General features: G+C 39.9%; 7 non-coding genes across 7 annotated transcripts; all 7 read right to left on the bottom strand.

Annotated features, from left to right (window-relative positions):
• Nucleotides 1-3,082: 3,082 nt before the first annotated feature.
• TRNAE-UUC (transfer RNA glutamic acid (anticodon UUC)) lies at nt 3,083-3,154 on the bottom strand. The gene has a single exon. It is a non-coding gene; the product is annotated as a tRNA-Glu (tRNA).
• A 2,340-nt stretch (nt 3,155-5,494) lies between these two features.
• TRNAE-UUC (transfer RNA glutamic acid (anticodon UUC)) lies at nt 5,495-5,566 on the bottom strand. The gene has a single exon. It is a non-coding gene; the product is annotated as a tRNA-Glu (tRNA).
• Nucleotides 5,567-8,358: 2,792 nt separating this feature from the next.
• Nucleotides 8,359-8,430, bottom strand: TRNAE-UUC (transfer RNA glutamic acid (anticodon UUC)). The gene has a single exon. It is a non-coding gene; the product is annotated as a tRNA-Glu (tRNA).
• Nucleotides 8,431-9,896: 1,466 nt separating this feature from the next.
• Nucleotides 9,897-9,968, bottom strand: TRNAE-CUC (transfer RNA glutamic acid (anticodon CUC)). The gene has a single exon. It is a non-coding gene; the product is annotated as a tRNA-Glu (tRNA).
• Nucleotides 9,969-13,205: 3,237 nt separating this feature from the next.
• TRNAE-CUC (transfer RNA glutamic acid (anticodon CUC)) lies at nt 13,206-13,277 on the bottom strand. The gene has a single exon. It is a non-coding gene; the product is annotated as a tRNA-Glu (tRNA).
• Nucleotides 13,278-14,900: 1,623 nt separating this feature from the next.
• On the bottom strand, nt 14,901-14,972 carry TRNAE-CUC (transfer RNA glutamic acid (anticodon CUC)). The gene has a single exon. It is a non-coding gene; the product is annotated as a tRNA-Glu (tRNA).
• Nucleotides 14,973-15,707: 735 nt separating this feature from the next.
• TRNAE-CUC (transfer RNA glutamic acid (anticodon CUC)) lies at nt 15,708-15,779 on the bottom strand. The gene has a single exon. It is a non-coding gene; the product is annotated as a tRNA-Glu (tRNA).
• Between the last annotated feature and the right edge of the window lie 3,439 nt (nt 15,780-19,218).

Here is a 19,218-nt window from a genome sequence, read left to right as displayed (position 1 = left end):
TTTTTTAAAAAGAATACTAAACATCACTACAGCTCTGACTTCTAACATTTATCAGCACACACTGTCAAATATGTTTAAATATCAAATTTTCAAAAGATATTTTATTACCAAATATGAGTAATATAAATTTTCAGTGTTTAGTTTATTTAATTAGTAAATTCTTTTCCCAGTGATGTGCATTTTATTTGTATCTCATTTTTATCACTTCATTGATTTTGTCAAAAGAATTGAGGAATAGTTAGCAAGGAAATGAGGGGAAAAAAAGGGAAATAACATACCCAAAGTAATACACAGATGAAAGTGTTATCCGTTACATGGCTTGTTCAACTATTATTGGTATCCTTATAATATCCTGATTTACAATATCAGTTAATCGTTTACACAAATTCATCAATTACTTTAGGGGCCACATAGATAAAATGCTGATGGTCGTAGGGATGCAAGCAGATTGCAGCCCACAAAACCAGTTCCTTACTGCTAATTAGGTATTTTTTTGAAATAATATTTCATATTTTTTTTTTTTGAGGAAGGGCTCACATCTGGTGAGTATAGGCTTGGCACACCCAGAGTTCTGAGCTGGATATCATCATTCTTTTCTTTCTCTCAGGGTAACTCAGAATTTTTTTTTTTTTTTTGGCTGGTGCAGCATAAGCCTCGGGCTTCCTTGCACCATATGGCTAATAATAATAAGAAATAAATGTAGCCATTGAATATTAAAAATGGATGTTTTCAAAAAATGCAAATTTATTTTCTGACACACTAGCTTTAAACTAGGAGAGGGGGACGTGTAACACTTGAAGGCTGCAGACTGCCCGATGTAAAGGAGTGGGATATGAATTGGAGACCCCTGATTACTTCATTCCATATTTAAAAACTCAAATTCTTGTTAATATCATAAACTTGCCTCCTGATTAAGGACTTTTACTATACATGATTTATCTTTGTGGATGTAAAACTCCAGTTCAATATCATGAACATATTCAGAAACATTTTGATAATTTATAAAAGATTCATAAATATATGGGTTTGTAAATAAAAACAAAATAGAAAATATAAATTAAAAAAAATCGAAGAGGTTAGCATTCCTGGGCCATTAAGCCCAATGATTAATGTGATATTGCTCAGATGGTGTTTTGTTTACAATCACCAAAATTGAGTTCCTTGAAGAGGCACTGAAGCAGATTGAATTTTTAATGTGAAAACATCTTTGGTGGCACCAACTAAATTTATAGCGAGTAGATCGCGCTTACGTTGAGCCCAGTAGTAGGTAGAGTTTGAAATTGTCCTTAGGAAGGCCAAATTGTTTTCGATACAGCTGTTAAATGTATTTGGATTGAACCTGTCCGCGGGTCACTTTAGTATCTTTATCTATGTATTTGAAAGCCACCGTCAAAGAGTCTCTCGTTCTCAATGTCATCTTTATTGCTACATAAAGGAGATGATACAGACGCAGCATCAGATCGTGTGAGCTCGCTCGTAGCCATCATGAACAGACACGAAATTCTCTCTGAATGTTCTTAATTGGAAATTACTCCTTAAGCTAATCGATGAGTTATTATATGCTAACATAGCTATTTTGACAGGGTCACTGAAGAGTTGGATTTACGGATTAATTTCGACATCGCTTATTTGGATTACACATTTGACTCAGTCCCACATCAGTGGTTACTTCATAAGCTGGAACAGGTTGGAATTGGAGAAAATCCTTAGATGGGTGGCTTCAGAGCAGGAGGCAGAGATAAATGATTTTTCTTCAGATTGGATTAATGTAAGAAGTGGGGTTCCCCAAGGATCAGTACTAGGACAACTTGTTTTCGATATTCAAAAGTGACATCGATGAAGGGATAGAGGGCGTGATGATGTCTAAATTTGAAGGTGATGTAAAGATTGGTAGAGTAGTTAATGTTCACCACCAAGCAGATCTTCAGAGTGACCTTTATTGATTTGAGGGATGGTCAGAAAAATGGCAGCTATGCTTTAATTCAGCAAAGTGTAATGTATTATACCTGAGTAATAGTAGCCCCAAAATAACATACACTTGGTGGAGTTAAAACTCAAGCCAGTAGTGAAGGAAGGGGACTTGGGTGTTATGACACGGTCAGACATGAAGTTCCCCGAGGATTGTAGACTGGTTTAAAGGAAGGCCTATGATATATCGAACATTGCTGGTAGAGATAAGGAAGTCATAATCCCATTATATAAGGCTATTGTTACATCATAATTTTTGGAATACTGTGTTCAAGTATGGAGACCACACCTATAGACATCAAGCTTCTTGAAAGGGTCCAAAGATTGGTGAGATCGGCAAAAGGTCATCCATATGAGGAAAGACTGAACATGTGAGTTGCAGAGCTTGGAAACTAGGCAACTTAGAGGAGATTTGATTGAGGTGTTTAAGGCTCTGACTGACGACGAAATTTTCACGTTTTTATAAATGATTCTAGAACTAGGGGCCATAATTTCAAGTTATGTTTGAAGATGCTGACTGGATTGCAGGAAGTGTTATTTGAGTCAGCAAGTTATAAATTACTTGAATAAGTAACCTACATGGGTGGTAGAGGCTGACAGTTTGGACAAATTCAAAGTTTAGCTGGATACCACAGGAGGAAGGAAATGCATAGGTTGTCTGTTTCCTTTTCTCGTATTAATTATTTATTTTTGCTGGTCCAGAATAAGCCATAGGCTTCCTTGCACCATGTGGCCATTACTAATACTAACATAGTAGGAATTGGTTAGTTAGTAAATAAAAAATTTGTACTGAATGCATCTTCAGCCTCAACTTCAATAAGAAACCCCAAATTTTGCTTAAGTAGTACATTCAAAAAGTTCCTGGAATCACAAATTGGTATTTAAATGGTTTGCACTAAATTAAGTTTGATTAAATTTAAACTACAATATATAATTTTACTTAATTTAATTTTATTTGTTTAAATTAATTTAGTTAAATGATATAAATTTAATAGTTAATTTAATTTAATCGAACATTAACTACAATTAAATGTTAACAACATTTAATTGAAACTGGATATTATAATTAAAATTATTTAAATATTAAATAAACAAAAAGGCAAAGTAAAGAACATTCCCATGCCAGGAATTGAACCTGGGTCTCCTGGGTGAAAGCCAGGTATCCTAGCCACTAGACCACATGGGATGATTTAAAGAGTATATGAAATTCTAATGCTGTCTGGGTTCTGCTGAATGGAACAATCTGGATTAGAATTTCATGTGATAATGTACAGAATTCTATATTAATTTTAGGAGGTAACATTAACAATAACTTGTTGGTGATCAATTTTAATGGACGCAAGATATACACTGGTGTGCAAAACTTAAGGACCAGTCAGGTTTTCACCTGTAGCTTCTCATAGCAGTGGCCTGGATATGGGAAAAGCATACCAAAGGAACCTCGTGAGGTACAGAAATGATAAAGGAAACAACACCGACAGTACAATTGAAACAAAACGGTACAGAGGGACTATTAAAAAATGGCAACATAGCATTGGCTCCCATGATACAGGTGCATCACTCACTGCCAAAGATGGAACATAGGGAAGAGGTGGTCCTCAGTAGGAGATATGGCCACCCTTAATGTCGATGCAGGCTTTGCACCGCCTGTCCATACTTAGAACAATGTTGTTGATAATTTCTTGTGGTAACATCGTCCATTCCTCTGTCAGCGCCATCTTCAGCTGGTGGGTGTGGACGTGCCGCTCGGCGTCTCCCCAGAACGTCCCATATCTGTTCGATGGGATTTATATCAATGAAATGGGCAGGCCAATCCATACCAACAATATCCTCATCTTCCAAAAGCATATCAACAGCTAGCTCCACTATTTCCAAAAGAATATCAACAGCTGCAGTGCGATTGGGTGTGGCGTTATCATCCATAAACACGAACTCGGTTCCAATGACACCTCGGAACAGACACACATGGGGAAGGATTACCTCAGTACAGTAGCGTGCACCGGTTACAGTACCGCCTTCCAGTATCTGGAGTTGTGTACATCCATCCAAGGTAACGCCTCCCCAGACGAGAACACCTCGACCACCATATCGATCCCTTTCAGTGATGTTTGCAGGGTGATACCGTGTTCCAACCTCTTGCCAGATTAGCTGACGTCCAGAATCGCTGCTGAGACTGAATCTACTCTCATCAGTAGAGTACCTTACCCCATTGTGCTGCTGTCGATTCCTTGTGTTCAATGCACCACTGTAAACAGGTCTACGATGGGCAGGTGTTAAAGGGACACAGCGTACTAGCCGTCGGGCAAACAGTCCACCTTTGTGGAGTCTCCTGGCCACAGTAAACCGCGATATCGTGCATCCTGTGCAGCTAATTTTCAATGGATCCCGCTATCTGGTGTTGGTCCCTCTTGGCCTGTCAGAGTATACAGCAGTCATCATTGGATGTTGTTTTTCGTGGATGACCACCACTGGTCCTTTGAACAGCTGTACCTGTCGTTCTGAAGGCTGACCACGCACGTAGGACGATGCTATGGGCAATACCGAACTCTGCAGCCACACTCCTCACACTTCGAGCTTCCCAATTATTCGACCCCAGGTAAAGTCATCCAGATGTTGTCTACTGGCCATTTCGTTGTGTGTAGCACTATGAAACAAAATCGAACGTCTGTAACAATCGTGCTCACCATTCGGTAATTTGCACATAACTGCTGAACTGCTGCTTTTATCTGTTTATGTGAGCCCTCTCATCACGATTCAAATTTTTGCATGTGCACCAGCTTTCTACTGAACGGCCACAGTTATGCAAATCGTCACAGGCTGTTTCGTTTGATTTTGTGGTTGTAACCTTTAGAAATAGTGTTGGTCCTTAAGTTTTGCACACCAGTGTATTAGCACGTCTCAGGTCGGCATTAATTGTTTAAGAAGCATTATCCAAATGAGGCGTCTCATACAAATTGCAGATCCAGCATTTCACATTCTGGAAGAAGGTAGAAGGGAATGCATATCTGTCAATGATATGCAGAAACTTTGCTAGAAAGGATAAGCCAATGGTTAGGCCACATTTTGAGTACTGCATTCAGGTTTAGAGGCCTCATTTTAGGATCTGTTGGAACGGGTCTAAAGAACAGTGAGATTGGTGAAGGAACGAAAAGGTTCAGTTCTGCAAGTAAAGTGTTTGGAGACTAGTCACCTGCGAGGTGATGTGACTGAAGTGTTTAAGGCTTTGATGAATTGACCAAGCCCATTGCTGATGGCATTCTTCCTCTTGTTCAAACTATACACAAGGGTACATAAATTGAAATTGGGGAAGGATAGATGTCCAGAGATTTTCCTTCAGCCAGTGGATGCTGATTGAGGTGGTTTCCTTTCTTTTTTGACTTATACTTATAAGCTTCCTTTACTGTATCATATGCCACTACCACTACTACTACTAATAATCATCTTTTGAATGTGCACAAGGGATTTAGGATGCTCATGGTTCCACTGATTTTAAAACCAATGTATGGTTTGAGGGAAAAAAATGAATTTCCCATGCCGGGAATCGAACCCGGGCCTCCTGGGTGAAAGCCAGGTATCCTAACCACTAGACCACATGGGATGATGGAAAAACTTTTAAACCACCAGACATAACAACCACCCTGTGTACTTGGTAGCAATACCCATCACGAGGTGGAACCACAATCAGGGAGAAATAATATAAGAGCAATAATAATAATAATAATATTATTAATCTGCCACTGAAGAACATGGAAATACATGCTTATTTCAATTTGTTGTTCAGAAATACATGATCTAACCAGCAAGACTTCAAATGATGCGTACGATTTTCACATTTTTAATGTTACAATGACAGATTTAACCTTTTACCCACTTCTCAATGTAATCTACGTTGTAAATACCACTCTTGGAACTTCAGAGATGGATTTAAGGCCTAAAACAATAAAATAATGTTCATGTAAACATTGGTCAAATTTCGCTGTTTCAGAATTACAGCCATTTTTGTGTTCCAGCGACTATCTGTTTGATTACAAGAAATGCTCCAAATGACTACCGGTGTGCCTAAATACAATTCTGCAAAAACAACCTCATCCGCTCAAAAGTGCCAGGTGTCTGTTGGTTCTGGTGCTGATGGGTCTATCGCCATCTAAAAATCATTTTCTAAATTAACTAGTTTCCGTAAGGCGTTCTCTTTCCCCCTCTCCCCCTTTAGAATTCCCATGCCGGGAATTCTAAAGTGGGGAGAGAGGTTCCCGCGGCGTATTAAAAAAAAAAAACAGAGAGAGAGAGAGAGAGAAAGGTTCCCGTGGCGTATTAAAAAAAAAGAGAGAGAGAGAGAGAGGGAGAGAAAGAGAGATTCTCTCTCTCCCTCCCTCCCTCTTTTTTAATACGCCACGTATTTAAAAAAAAAAAAAAAAAAAAAGTTGAGCTTTATTCATCTACAGCAATCATGCAGCAAAATCTATTGTTCTATAAACTTGTGAGGACATAGCCAGACAGTTCGTCGTAAACATCAAATTGAATGTCAAGATGGGTTCGGGCCAGAGGCGTGAATAACTGCTGTCATCTGAGACTGTACAAGTCTTCTCATAAAAGTTTCTTTTGGAAAAGACTGCATCGTTCGGTAATTATCAGCATCCTGCACCAACACTGACTCTTGACCAGTTGAAAGATTAGGCACTGCTTCCCTAAGCCTGGCCCTAGAATCCGTATAGTTTGGGCATGAATACAGTACATGTTGCCAGTCTTCAATCTCTCCACACTGACATAGATCTGTTGTTAACAACCTAAATTTATATAATTTCATGTTCATAGAACCGTGACCTGTGAGCAAGAATGAAGTAAACATATCCGTACTGAACCAGACATTCATCTTCTTGTTCATCAATGTATAGGCCTCGGTGAAGAATTTTCTTGTAACACAGCCAACTGATGAAGTGTCCCATCTAGATTGCCAAAGGGTTATTAGTTAATTCCAAATTCTTTTACGATCATATTTGACATCCGAGTCTAAATTAATTGTGATTCCAAAGAGTTATGAGGGAATTTTACGTTTTAGTCTGTAGGTCAATCCTCTGTAGATCACGTGTAAGTTGAGAGGCAGAAAACCCACTACGACCTGAATTGCGGCCGTGAGTCCGTGCGGCAGGCTTTCAGAACACTTAGTAACGTTATTCTCTGAAGTGTCATCAATTTAGCTTCGAACTTTATAATTTTGACCCTGAACCGTGCGCCTGCAGCATAGGCCATCCCAGGGACAAACACAGATGTATAGTAGAGCCTCAATGATCGTCTGGAGAGACTCCCCTCATTTCGAGAAACTCTAACTACAGCATTGGCAAAGTGTTTAAATTTTGCACCAAAGCTTGACAAATGCGCCTCAAAATTCAATTTATGGTCAATAATAACTCCCAGCAATTTAGTTTCTGTGACTATAGGGATTTGAGCATTGCCGATTTTACACATAGGTGGACGCCGGATGTCAAGTTTAACCCTCAAGAACCATGATCTTGGTCTTGGAAGGACTTATCTTCAATTTATTTTCGTGGATCCAAATCTGTAGGTCTTCTAGGACTATTCTAGCTTATGCTTCCAAGGCAGATCTTGAGTTACCACTAAGAAGTACTGTTAGATCATCGGTGTAAGCCATTATCTTGGTATTTTCAAATTTTCTCTTTATCTAGTCCTGTAACACCACGTTCCAGAATAACGGTCCTAAGATGGATCCCTGAGGACACCCTCTAGAAATTTGACGTAGAATCTGGTAATGCTTGAATCTGACTGTGACGAGTCGGTTTGTAAAGTAGCTCTTGACAAGAAGATATAACTGTTGATGGCATTCTACCCAAGTGTCTTCTTCTTCAAAAGGAGTGTTTCCATCTACAATGGGTTCCCTCAACCTAAAGGTTATTTTTTGGTAGAAAAATTTTCCCATCATAAAGTGCGGTTTAAGGCGCCTTGGTCAGTTAAACCTCGGGCTGTCATGCACTCTCGTACTCCATCCATCCATGTCCTCCTAGGTCTTCCTCTTCTCCTTCTTCCAGCAGGTATCCATTCCAGGACAGCCTTTGGATATCTGGTTAAAAGCTTTTCTTTGATAGTATCAATAATATTCTTTTTCACTTCCATTTTCTCTCTTATGTTTTCATTCCGTTTTCTGTCTCTTCTAGAAGTTCTTGCTGAGCTTCACGAAAAATCCATTTCTGTGGAGAACAATTTGTTTCCGCTCCATACAATAAAAGACTTTGTACAATCGTTTACTACCCAAGTGTATTTTCACATTTCTTAAATGCACTTTTTTATTTGAAATTTATTCATTCCATACTTGAACTAAATATTTTTCAATTATAAACACTTATTGTAATTAAAGTATTAAAAAAAAAAGTAATCTAATTCCCATGCCGGGAATCGAACCCGGGCCTCCTGGGTGAAAGCCAGGTAACCTAACCACTAGACCACATGGGAGGACGGTGACATATGCTTTTTTAACTGAACTAGTACCACCATATTATTAAAAGATAATAGTCTGTTAATTATAACTGTTTTAAATATTGTTGCGTGTTTGCAAACGTTTTCGAAGTAGCCACTCTAAGACGATTTATGACAAATTGCAAACAGAACAGAAAAGAGTCCCCGATCTCATGGGGATCCAAACCAGGAGCACTTACAATAATAAAGAAAACAGATATACAGGGTGTACATAACTTCAGGGATGGATTTAGGGCCTAAAACAATAAAATGAAGTTCGTGTAAACATAGATCAGATTTCGCCTTCTTTCCGAGTAATAGCAATTTTTATGTTCCAGCAACTCCCTGCTTGCGATTACAGTAATGCTCAATATTACTGACCACCGTGTACCCAAATACTAGCCTGCATCACATCATAGACTCCCTCCACCCGCTGAAAAGTCCCAGGTGTCCATTGGATTTGCTCTTCTGGTGTTGATGGATCTACCTCCTTGAAACTGTTTTTTTAATTTAACCAGTTTCTGGAAGGTTCATTTATTCTCTGAAGAGTCTTCTTATTTGGCACATGACGGTTTTTGCTAACTATGCTAATCCAGTTTATGAAAAGAATTGCTGTGAAAAGGCAGAATGAGACATACATATAAATGAATTCTTTTATTATTTTTAGGTCCTAAATGCATCGCTGAAGTTGGTCCCGCATGTTATGATACACCCTGTATATTTACAAAAACTACATGATTTCATCGATTTATGTTTAATTTCTTCCTTTTCAATTATTCAGAGAATTCCAAAAACATAATAATAATAATAATAATAGTTACTCTTGATCTAGGATGGCCATTGCCTTATATCAAAAGCTCTTAAAAATATCTGCTAGTGCCCCAGACCAGTTTTTTTTTTTTTTTAGGTAATCTGGAGTAAAGGCCGTTCCAGGTCGACCTGGAACGGCCCTTACTCCAGACTACCTATAATCATCATGGTAGAGAAACCCAAAATTTGAGGAAAGGTCTACTGTGGTCAAAGAATGGCACAAATCTACAATAATAACTGTGAAACTCTTGTTTCGGTTATGCTTTCATGTATCCACGAAAAAAGTTAAACTCTGAATATTCCGCCCCACATTTCGAAGGAACCAAGATTTCAAAATGAAATCGCCCCAAATCCATTTAAATGGTAACTTCCCCTCAATTGCTGGACAACCCAGCACTGAATGTCATGGTTTTAATGCAGTCATTGATTTATTGAGAGAAGAAGTATGTTTTCCGTGTGCCTCATTTGTTCAGCACCAGTTTCACCTGTGAAGTTCTTAGTGAAACGGATTTCACAGGTACATCAACTTCAAGGTTAATGAATTCAACTCTTTTTCTTTTGAATACGTACAACAAATTTAAAATGCTTATGGTCTTAGTTCCATTGATTTTTAACACCAAGTACAGTTTAAAAAAAAAAAAAAAACAATGAATTTCCCATGCCGGGAATCGAAGCCGGGCTTCCTGGGTGAGAGCCAGGTATCCTAACCACTACACCACATGGGACAACAGAAAAACTTTTAAACTGCACTAGTATGCACAATGCACAATTACATTATTTTAGCGTATTGCGTCCTTCCAGAAAAACACAACTTGGGAATTGCCTATAATTGAGAGAGTTTATATGAAATTTTAATGCTTTCTGTTCTGCTGAATGAAATAATTTCGATTGGCGTCCTCTGAGAAACGCTATAAAATGACATTGAAGTAGACAGCAAGGAAATACCTGCCAGCTGCTTCCAAGAGTGGCATTTACAATGTACACCCAAGAAAAACACGCTTTTCGAGCATCAACATTAATTTGAAATTTTTCTACCAATGATTGAAGTGTATTCGGCGATCAGACGCAATCAGCTTGCTAACTTTTCTGCTGACGTCATGCCCCGCATTTTGAGGCATGACATGAAACTAGCTGCAGCTGGTTTGGTCAGTGTGGGATAATAAAACTAAATGCACAGTGCTATCCTCCCTCTCCCACATAAGGCGCCCTGACCCTATGACTTTTTTCTCCCTATAAAAGGTTTTGAAAAAATTTAGATTTCCCATACCGGGAATCGAACCTGGGCCCTAGTTGAAAACCAGGTATCCTAGCCACATGAGAGAATGTAAGAATTTTCTGGGGTAGTGCATTAGGATTTATAGCTTGCGTCAGTGTAAGATTACTAAATGAAATATTCTGTACTCCTGCAGCATACTCCTTACTCGCCCGATCTTGCACCATCTGACTTCTGGCTGTTCCACAAACTGAACCATCGATGTTGGCATTTTACAATGGACTACATAAAAGAAAACGAAAAAAAAAGGGCCTATGTACACTCAAAAAATATTATTTTAAAATATCAAAAGAATGTTTCCAAGCTTGGAAGACCGATGAAGCAAGCTTGTGTGCGATAAATGATTGGGCCAACACTATTAAAAAAAAAAAAAAGTCTGACTGGGGTCACAGGGAGGATCAATTCAACTACCCAAGGGTCTTTTTCTTCTTCAACAGGGCTGTTTCCATTTACAATGGGTTTCCTCAGCCTAAAGGTTATTTTTTGGTAGAAAATTTTTGGTCAGTTAAACCTCGGGCTGTCATGCATTCCCGTACTCCATCCATCCATGTCCTCCTAGGTCTTCCTCTTCTCCGTCTTCCTGGAGGTATCTATTCCAGGATAGCCTTTGGATATCTGGTTTCTTGCATCCGTTTTACATGTCCATACCGTGTTAAACGCTTTTCTTTGATAGTATCAATAATATTCTTTTTCAATTCCATTTTCTCTCTTATGTTTTCATTCCGTTTTCTATCTCTTCTAGAAGTTCTTGCTGAGCGTCTCCAAAAATTTATTTCTGTGGAGGGCAATTTGTTTTCCCCTCGCCTATTCAACGTCCAGGTATCCTAACCACTAGACCACATGGTAAGATACAACCAGGTTTTTGGGGACTGCTCTAGTATAATATTATTAAAAGAAAAGACTGTACAATCGTTTACTACCCAAGTGTATTTTCACTTTTCGTAAATGCACTTTTTTATTTGAAATTTATTCATTCCTAATTTGAATTAAATATTTTTAAATATAAATATTGCAATTAAAAACTATTTAAATATTCAATGAACCAAAGCCAAAGTAAAGTATGAAAAAATTGGCAAAATAATTATAGTTCCCATGGCGGGAATCGAACGCGGGCCTCGTGGGTGAAAACCACGTATCCTAACCACTAGAATACATGGGATAATGGTTCCATTTCACACTGTATGAGAATTCTGTTTTAATTTTAGGAGATGACATTCAAAATAACTTGTTGATCATGAAATTTCAATGGAAGCAAGACGTATTAGCATTTTAGAGATGCCATTAATGCTTAAAAAGCATGATCCAAATAAGACGACTCATACAAACTGAAGATTCATTATTCTGCATTCTGGAAGAAGATATAAGGCTGGATCTCTCAATGATATGCTGGAGCTTTCTTAAAGGGATAACACAATAGGCCACATCTTGAGTAAGGCATACAGATCTGGAGGCCCCATTTTAGAAAGGATGGTGAACTGCTAGAAAGGGTGCAGAAAGGACAACGAGATTGGTGAAGGGAACGAAAGTTTGGTTTTACCAAGGATGGCTTCCGTTCTGCAAGTTGCTGTTGTTTCTGTTGTCGTTGGGTTTTAGGATCATCGGCGACTAAGGCCATTTTCCTCCGTGTATATTGTCTGTAAATTGCGTGTATTCTGAGGTTTATTTTCTGAAAAAAAAAAAAAGCATAAAAATTCGTCCCGTCATCGACGGGATTCGAATTCAGGTGTTTTCCACCCGGGTGGGGAGGTCGGCGAGTCTACCAACTGTGCTACCCACGACGGCCTGGAAGTTGCAGTGTCTAAAGGGTAGAAACTTTCGAGGTGATGTGAATGAAGTGTTTAAGATCCTTTGATAGATTGAGCAATAGAATTCTTCCTCTTGCTCAGACTATACACTAGGGCAGTGTTTCTCAAAGGGTGTGCCGCGTCACATTAGTGTGCCGCAAAATTTTCCAAGTGTGCCGCGAAATTTAGAAATTTCTTCTTCTATGACTACGTAGGTGTGCCGCGAAATTTTTCTTCTTTGGAAAATGTGCCACGAGAGTAAAAAGATTGAGAAACACTGCACTAGGGTACATAAATTGAGGAAGGATGATTTCAGGTAGATGTGCGAAGATACTTCAGCTTTCGGATGTTGATTGAGGGATGGATAGGTGATGTGGGATTTGTTTTTTTTTGTTTTTGTCGGCTGTACTTTATAAGCTTGTTTTACTGTATCACCCACCACTACTACTAATTATAATACTTTATTATTATTTAGTCTGTCACTGAAGAACATGCTCTTTCAATTTGTTTTTTTTAAATTTGTTACTTAAAAATACCTGATCTAACTAGCAAGACTTAGAACGATGCGTATGATTTTCAAAATTTTAATGTTACAATGATAGATTTCCCTTTTCTCCATTTTTCAATGGAATTTCTATGTACCTCCAAGGTAGCAAGACATCTGGATTGCTATGACAACGGCCGGAGAAGCAAGCAACTGTGAGGGGAAGGGATGGAAGGCAAATTAACACATTACAACGCACCTTTTTGAACATTGTTCCATCCCATTAACACTACCTTTGACCATTGGTGTAGTGATTAGATGAGGGTTAATATCTGCGGCCTTTTCACTTTTTTATTAATTACGAATATTAAAAGTAAGGGCGAAAAAAGCAAGGTTTGTAAATATTAATTATAAAAAAAAATTCCCATGCCGGGAATCGAACCCGGGCGTCCTGGGTGAGAGCCAGGTATCCTAACCACTAGACCACATGGGAAGATACAACTAGGTTTTTGGGAACTGCTCTAGTATAATATTATTAAAAGAAATAATCTATGTTAATTGTAACTGTGCTAATTTTGGCATGTTTGCAAAAGTTTTTTTTTGGCCACTCTGAGCTTATTTATGACAACGTGCAAACAGGACACAAAAAAGAGTCCCCGATCTCACGTATCGAAACCAAAAGTACTTATAATAATAAAGAAGAATAGTGTGTATCGTGGTACCCAAAATAAAGTTCATCTAAACATTGATCATATTTCGCCTTCTTTTGAGCTACAGCCATTTTTATGTTCCAGTGACTCTCTGCTTACGATTACAGTTAATGCTCACAATGACCACCATGTGCCTAAATAAGCCTGCCAGCACATCATCGACCACCTCACTCGCTCAAAAGTTTCAGGTGTCCACTGGATTTGCTGGTGCTGATGGGTCTACCGCCATGAAACTCGCTTTTATTTTAAATGAACTAGTTTGCAGGAGGCGTTCATTTATTCTCTGAGAGGTCTTCTTATTGGCACATGACGATTAGGGAAGATTTTTCTGCATACAGACTATCACTAAAAGAAAAATCGAAAATCACTTTGAAGGAACTGAATTCACTCAAAGATAATAATAATAATTTCTGGAGGTTGCCAGTGTTGGGAGGTGCTCAACACTGTCAATCTCTAGAAAACCATTGAGGAATAAATCAAGAAGTATACGAACCTAAGACAGGAGATCAAAGAGATGTGGCATATGCAACAGGTAACGACAATTCCGATCATCGTGTCAATCACCAGTATGGTGCCAAAGACCCTACATAAGAAAGTCGCAATCCTGACCACCTGTAGGATAGTCAGAGTTGCTCGACCAACAGTAACACTAGACATAACAACCACCCTGTGTACTAGCAATACCCGTCACGGGTTGGAACCCCCAATCATGGAGAAATAATAATAATAATACAAAAAATATTCTTGATCTTGGATGCCCGCTACCTTATTTTTAAAGCGTCTAAAAATAGGGGCCAGGGCCCAACACAAGTGGCTAAATCAGGGTTTCAAGCGTTCATTAAACTTTATCATATAGCAGCAAAAAAATGCGGTTCATTTTGATAATGGGGTGCTAAAATCCATTCAATTCCTATCTGGAACAACCCCTACTCCAGACTACCTAAAATCGTCATGGCAGAGAATCCAAAATTTGAGGAAAGTTCTGCTGCAGCCAGACAATGGAACAAATATTATAATAATAACTGTGTGAAAATCTTGTTTCGCTTATTCCACCGAAAGAGTTAAAATTCTGAATACAATGCCCTTCCTTTCGAATGAATCAAGATTCCTAAGTGAAAGGGCTTGAAATCCCTACAAAGCGGGACCTCACCTGAACTCTAGGAACAACCCTGTCTGAATATTATGGTTTTAAAGCAGTCAGTAATGTATTGAAGGGAAAAAACATGACTTCCGTGTGCCTCATTCGTTCAGTATCAGTTTCACCTGTGAAGTTCTTGGTAAAACTCAAATGAAAATTCAACTCTTTTCTATTGAATATGCACAAAAGATTTATGATTCTCGTGCCCTTTTACCCATTGATTTTTAAAACCAAGTATGGTTTGAATTAAAGAAAAAAAAATTTTTTTTTCCCATGCCAGGAATCGAACCCGGGCCTCCTGGGTGAGAGCCAGGTATCCTAACCACTAGACCACATGGGATGACGGAAAAATTATCTTCTCCAGTGCACTAATATGTAAATATACATCGGTGTACGATTATTAAAACAAATTTTCTCTACTCATTATTTTAGCATATTGTATCTTTCCAGAAAAATACTTCATTTCAAACGCAACTTGGGAGATGCCTATAATTCAAAACGTTTGTATGCAATTTTAATGCTTTCTCTTCTGTTCAATGGAACAATTTGGACTGACATCCACAGAGAAAGAGGGAAAGAAACGTGTGCACCTTGTTCTGAATTTTACCAAACAAGCGATGGAGATAGAGCAACCTTAGCATATTTGTTTTACTAATTCGTTATGTTTCAGTAATACTTTTCCGCAACACGACAGCCTGCGAACGACTTACGATATGCAACGGTCATGTAAAGAGTAGTAGTCACACTTGTCACGTCTTGGTCCTATGTGCACACATCATACACATACACACACACACGTATGTAAAAATACGCGTGTGTATGATGTATGCAAAAATACGTGTGTGTATGATGTGTGTGATATGTGAGTTCATATGTATCAGTAATGTATTGAAGGAAAAAAACATGACTTCCGTGTGCCTCATTCGTTCAGTATCACCTGTGAAGTTCTTGATAAAACTTAAATGAAAAGTCAACTCTTTTCTTTTCAATATGCACAAGAGATTTATGATTCTCGTGCCTTTTTTCCATTGATTTTTAAAACCAAGTATGGTTTGAATAAAAGTTAAAAAAAAAATTCTCATGCCGGGAATCGAACCCGGGCCTCCTGGGTGAGAGCCAGGTATCCTAACCACTAGACCACATGGGATGATGAAAAAATTATCTTCTACAGTGCACTAATATGTAAATATACATCAGTGTACGATTATAAAAACAAATTTTATCTACTCATTATTTTAGCATATTGTATCTTTGCAGAAAAATACTTCATTTCAAACGCAACTTGGGAGATGCCTATAATTCAAAACGTTTGTATGAAATTTTAATGCTTTCTGATCTGTTCAATGGAACAATTTGGACTGGCATCCACAGAGAAAGAGGCGCACCTTGTTCTTAAATTTTACCAAACAAGCGATGGAGATAGAGCAACCTTAGCATATTTCTTTTACTAATTCCTTAAGTTTCAGTAGTCTAGGAATCATCCTGGAAACATCCTGGGAACGACTTGTCCAAGTAACAGGAAATACTGAACCCTGGGGAGTGGTGTATAAAATCACCACAAACAAACTCCCCAGAGGCGAAGTGATGACCGCAACAAAGACGGCGCAAGGAACACTCACTGCAACATGGCAGGACTCAATAAAGAATATACTCAGCAATCTAATCCAAGACCCACCAGGCATACTAACAGAGGACCAGAAAGCCATCTGCCAAGCAAACGAAGAATATGAGACCCAACAACTAGAACCCCCTTTCACAGCCAACGAACTACAAGAAGCGGTATCACAAACCAGGAACAAAAAATGCCCCGGCCCCGATCTCATCGAGCCGGAAATGGTCAAGAAAGCAGCGGAGGTTATGCCGGACCTCCTGCTCCGACTGTACAACACCTGTATCAAAGAGGGCCAGTTCCCCACAAGCTGGAGGACGGCCAATCTAAAACTGATCCTCAAAAATCGAAACAGACACCAGGAAAATCCCAATTCATATAGACCCATAGCCTTATTGTCGACACTAAGCAAGCTTTACGAAAGATTATTACATAAAAGGATCCACAACCACTATAATGAGGCAAACCTGAATTCACCCAAGCAATACGGCTTCAAATCGGGATCTTCGACCATAGATGCCGTCCAAGGCCTAATCACCAAAGCGATGCAGTGTACCAAGAAATATTTCCTTGTCATAGCCGTCGACTTTGCTGGGGCGTTCGACACCCTCTGGTGGCCGAGCGTCCTTTGCAGGGTCAGGGCAGCGAGAACACCAAGCAATTTGTACAGGAGCATCAAAACTTATCTCTCGGACAGAAACGTCCAAGTAATAACGCCCTACAAGAAGTTGACCTGGCCGGTCCGCAGGGGCTGCCCTCAGGGATCTGCCCTGGGGCCGCTCCTGTGGAACATAGTGTTTGACGAGTTCCTCACCATGGACCTGGGGGAGGTGGAGGCCCAGGCCGTCGCAGACGACCTCGTACTGACGGTCGCGGCGGATTCCAGACAGAACCTTGAAACGCTTGGAAACCAAGCCCTTGAAACCTTGCAGAACTGGGCAAAACTACACACCTTAACAATCTCGCCAACGAAGACGAACTCAGTACTATTGAGAGGGAGGTTAAACCTTAGAAGGCCACCACAAATCAAGCTGGCAGGACAAACAATCAAACTGTCAACGCAAATTAAATATCTGGGACTGATCATCGATCAGAACTTATCATTTAAACCGCACCTAATCTATCTAAAAGAGAAACTGCGGAAATACACAGCGCTCGTTGCCAGAGTTACACGCAGGGACTGGGGGCTAAACAGGAGAACCCTGTCCCTGTATTATAAAGCCATTTTCGTCCTGATAATAACATATGGATCTTCCATATGGTACAAGAAAGCAGAAAGAGCAGTGAATAAAAGGATACTGGGCACGATCCAACGCAACATATTATTAACAATAACAAGAGCATGTAACACGGTTAGTACGAGTGCCCTACAGGTCCTTGCGGGGACCCTACACTTGGATTTAGAGGTAACCCGCTGCGGACTTATGTATCTACTAGCCAAAGGAACCCAAACCACCTACAACAGTCTTACCATTGATATCACCAATAACAGGAAAAACGAGAAACAAAAAATAGTGGACCACCTCGTACAAATTTGGCAGAGAAGATGGACAGACGGAGAAAAAGGAGCGGTAACAAAAAAATTTATTCCCCAAGTAACCAAGCTGTATCCCAAGGCTGCCGCATGGCTGTACCCAGGCCTAAACACCACTTTTCTACTCACCGGCCACGGGCCTTTCAAGGCCAAATTAAATGCCATGGGCATAATCGAGGAATCACACTGTCTCTGCGGCGAACTAGAAACATGGCATCACGTTATGCATCAGTGTGAAATATACGAAGACATCAGATGTTAAATGATCACGAAAATTAAATACACCCCTAACACCCAGGAACACCATCTCCTGGACACACCAGAAGAATTTGCGGCCTTTAGTCGTTTTGCCCAGGACGTCTTCTCCAGAAGAAAACTACAAATAGCCATCCACCAAGGCCAACAGGAGTAATGAAACCAAATATGGACACCAAGGAATACGGGAAACTAAGGACGGGGATATCAACCAATGATCGATGACCATTGGAATATGCATCAGAGAAGGATGCTGAACCAATGAAAGAGGAACACAAGGATGCGGCTTGCCCCATGAGTGACAATGAAGAGAAACAGACGTGAGACAAAGGCCATATTGGAGACCTGAAGAGGGCACTCTAGCCCTCTTCACCTATAATTCCTAACTCCTCGGGAGGAGGGGACGGCCACACGGTCCCCCCTTCTCGCCATCCCCTGTTTCCTCTCTGGTGGGGCATGGGCATGCCCCACTGAAACTGGGGCCGCCTTCTCTATTGGCTCCATACTTCTGCCTTTTCCCCCCAGTCTTCTGCCTCCTTCCCCTCTATCTTCACGCTAGCGAAGTCCCACACATCAAAATTAATACATCAAAACCGCCATACGTCCAGCATTCGGCCTAAAAAATTAAAGCGATAATATCCCCACGTCAACGCAAATAATAAAAATCACTTTATTTTATTTTCTTGATGACCATTGGAATATGCCACCCAAAGTTTTTTTTTGGTCCTAGCCGCCGAAATCTCAGGAAACTAAGCGGCAGGACCTGCCAGAGTAAACTAAGTCTACGGAGTTCCTGGCCTGCCTCCACGGGGCGTAAGTGGGGCAACGTTGGATCCCAACAGGGGTCCAGCGGCTAAATGGCCAGAAGAACAACGGTACACGACATTACATGATCCAAGATCCATACACTTTTAAATCTCTGGCATTTACAGTGTACTGTAATACACCACAACGTAAACTACGCGGAGATGGGGGGAACCCCAGGTGCCGCTTGACCCTAAAAACACTTACACTTACTTACTTAGTCTAGGAATCAGTTCGGATTTAAGCCGGGTTCCTCCGAAGTGGATGCACTTGGAAACCTGCTTCGGAAGGCACAGGAATGCAGAAAAAAATACCTACTAGTCATTTCAATTGATTTTGCCGGGGCGTTCGACTCACTATGGTGGCCGAGCGTCCTAGGCAGAC

This window comes from Mastigoproctus giganteus, chromosome 7 (assembly GCF_048544385.1).
Source record: "Mastigoproctus giganteus isolate SK-2022 chromosome 7, ASM4854438v1, whole genome shotgun sequence".
NCBI classification, from domain to species: Eukaryota; Metazoa; Arthropoda; class Arachnida; order Uropygi; family Thelyphonidae; genus Mastigoproctus; species Mastigoproctus giganteus.
The sequence above is the reverse complement of the archived record's forward strand: the minus strand, read 5'-3'. Positions and strand labels throughout refer to the sequence as shown.